Source organism: Pinus tabuliformis, chromosome 7 (genome assembly GCF_031772625.1).
Source record: "Pinus tabuliformis cultivar Carrire ecotype Pingquan chromosome 7, CPIR1, whole genome shotgun sequence".
In the NCBI taxonomy this organism is placed as follows: Eukaryota; Viridiplantae; Streptophyta; class Pinopsida; order Pinales; family Pinaceae; genus Pinus; species Pinus tabuliformis.
Genome location: NC_142293.1, coordinates 1,645,849,767 through 1,645,853,148, shown reverse-complemented (window position 1 = coordinate 1,645,853,148; position 3,382 = coordinate 1,645,849,767).

The window sequence follows — 3,382 nt, the reverse complement described above, 5'->3', positions numbered from 1 at the left end:
AAAAACTTGGGTGAAGAAATAAAAGAAGTTACTTTGGTTGAAAAGGTTCTAAGATCTTTGTCTTCTAAGTTTGAATCAAAAGTTTCTGCCATAGAAGAAAAGCAGAATCTACAGAGCATTACCATGTCACAGCTGCACGGAATCCTAACTGCTTTCGAAATGAGAAAAGGGGGACCATCAGACAGGAGAGAAGCCGCATTCAAAGCCTCAAGAAAAGGAGATTACAATGAGTCAGGACATATGTCAGAAGGAGAGGAAGAATCAAACTTTGTCAAGAACCGTCAACGGGGTTCTGGAAGATTCAGAGGTAAGCTACCTTTCAAATGTTTTGCTTGTGGAAGAGTTGGTCACTATGCTGCCAAGTGCCCTCATAAAGATAAGCTTGACAGAGGTAAGGAACCAGTTAGATGGAACAGAAAACAGAACGTAAGTAAGAAGAGCTATTATACACATGAAGACAGTGATGGATTTTCAAATAGTGATGAAGATGAACAATGTAATGATTATAGACTTTTGATGGCTTTTGAAGATGATGATTTCTTGGATGCTATAGATGAAGAAGGTCTTTATGAAGAAATTTCTAAACTCAAAATTTGTTTAGAAGAAAAGAATATGATTATAGATACTCTGACATTCCAACTTGTTGAAAGGGAAAAACACAATGAAAAGTTAGAATGTGAAATTATGGGACTTAGAAAAGATATTGAGAAATCAAAAGCTCTTAATCTTAGATTTGCTAAAGGATCTGAAACTTTAGATGAGATTATCAAAGTGCAACGCTCTCCTCTAATCAAGACAGTTCTTGGATATACTGAAGAAGCATCTCAAGCACAGAAGCCATCCACCTCCAAAAGTTATCTTGATGCAGCAAGGAGAAGTGAAAAGGTTGACAATCGACAGCAAAGGCATAATGCAGATCACCAGGTAAATCAGGGACAATTTACTTCAAGAATGAACAGATATCGCCAAGTAAATCGGGGGCAATCTACTTCAAGGATGAACATAAGCTACAACCAACCGTAGGTAAATCATTCTCAATTTGCCTCAAAGATTTACATATGGAAGTTTGATGGAAAGGATATCGTAACATGGATACTACTTATGGAGCAATTATTTAATCTTAATGATGTGAAACACACACAAAAGGTATGCATTGCAACTTTATATTTAGAACCCAATCAGTTTGTGTGGTATCGATGGTTTTGTTCTCACAAATTCCTTGTAACTTGGTCAACTTTTACAAAATAGTTAATAGCATATTATGAGGATATAAAGAGAAACACCTTATTTAGCCAATTGATAAATCTCAAACAAAAGGGTTCAATGGCAGAGCACATTGAGGACTTCCAAAGATTGCATATCAAGGTAACTGATATTCTTGAGGAGCATATGATTGATTTCTTCATAGGGACTTTAAAGGATATTATCCAACATGAGGTACATCTTTGGGAACCTAAGTCGTTAGAGAATACATTGAGGGTGGCAAGCAAATTTGAAATCAAACTTATGGAAACAAGGAGGTATACCACTCACAACTATAAATATAGAAGTGTCATTGCTCCTAGCCTTCCACGACCTGCAATGTTGACACCACAACAACAGGAGGAAAAAAATCAAAAGGGATTTGTTATAGTTGTGATAGTAAATACACTAAAGGTCATAAATTTGTTGAGAAAACAATATTTTACATATATTGCGAAGAGGAGGAAGAAAAGGAACAAGAAGCATCAAAAGAAGAAGATATACACCAAGAACCAACACCAAGGGATGAAAAAGATGTTGGCATTATGACACAGGTTTGGCACTATGACACAGGTGTTGTCCTTGATGGCAACTCACACAGATGACAGATCATAGTGCAGCAGGTCAGAAGCAAGGAATTAATGATCAGACTACAAAGAATGGAGAAAGAAAAGTATATGTGCAGGTTCACTATATACCAAGTCACGTACATACACAGGTTCACTATATACCAAGCCGTGTACACACGCAGGTTCACTATATACCAAGTCGTGTACACACGCAGGTTCACTATATACCAATTCGCGTATATATGCAGGTTCGCTATATACCAAGTAGTGTATACATGCAGTTGCACTATATACAAAGGCATCTATATCGTACACACGCATTTTCATGCAAGGAAAGGTGCGTACATGTCGGAAAACTAAGTTTTGGGTCCGTGATATTTGGACCTTGGTATTGCGTCCGAAGTATCGAACCCAGGTATTAGGTCCCTAGTATTGGTTCTAAATGGTTTTGGACCATGGTATTGAGTAAGGCCTAAGACAATAAAAGGGGAAGGAGATCATTGGGTAAAAGCATTGACTCAAGCATTGAATATCTGATGAAGAGCAAGATCTAGAATACTAGTCATTGGGTAATTGTGCATAGCTGGATATGAATCAAGGAGGAACCTGAGCGCTAGAAGAAGGATAAGTTCTATTGATGGGTCAAGATCTTAAGGCTTGAATAGTAGTATCTTTGTGTTCTTTTGATCTATTATATTTGGCGCATGACTTGATCTATAAATCTGATAATCTGAGTTTAACTGATGTCTGAATAAGTGAAAAGGGTAAATTATCTTGTATAGATCTGTACGCAGGTTCGGCACAGCAGAGGTACGTATACATGCAGGTTCATTAATTCAAAACAGCGTATACGCAGGTTGGCCTTAATACATCAGTGTATGCACGCAAGTTCTGCATATTGAAGTAGCGTACGTCTCATGAAATATGTTCTAGCTACTTTTGTTTATTGTTGCAGTGTTCTGGGTTCAGGATTGGTTCTAGTTACTGTCACTGTATTCTGGTTACAGCTTTCTGAGAAGTGATTGGTTGATTCAGTATTGGTTTGTACAAAGGAGATTGGTTGATGCAGATATAATTGATGTTTGATTGATGTTATTCATGGATCCAGTCTGAAAATTTATGAAACGTGGTCCCTGGAAGAAAAGAGAAGGTTGTAGCCTTCTATAGGTCAGCACCTACGTACTAGTACCTCAGCTAGTACAAGAGCTAAGGGGGTTGTAGCTCCCTTCCAGGAGAAGCTGGAGAATGAGAGAAGGTTGTAGCCTTCTACAAGTAGCAGCCTACGTACTGGTATAAGACTGCACCAGTACAGAAACATTGTAAAAAGAAGTTTCTAATTAAAATAAGATAGAGACGAATTGCAGCAGGTGGTTTTCACCCACATTGGGTTTCCACCTTATATCTTGTGTTCTTATGTGTGACTGCTTGTTCTGTTTTATTGTTCCTGGTTACTGTTTATATGGTTTGATGCACAGATTAATGATCAACATCTGAAGAATAATTTAAATTACAAGTCTGCTGGTTATACGCTGGTTTCCTTAACTGTAGTTGCGTACATACGCGGTTTTCAC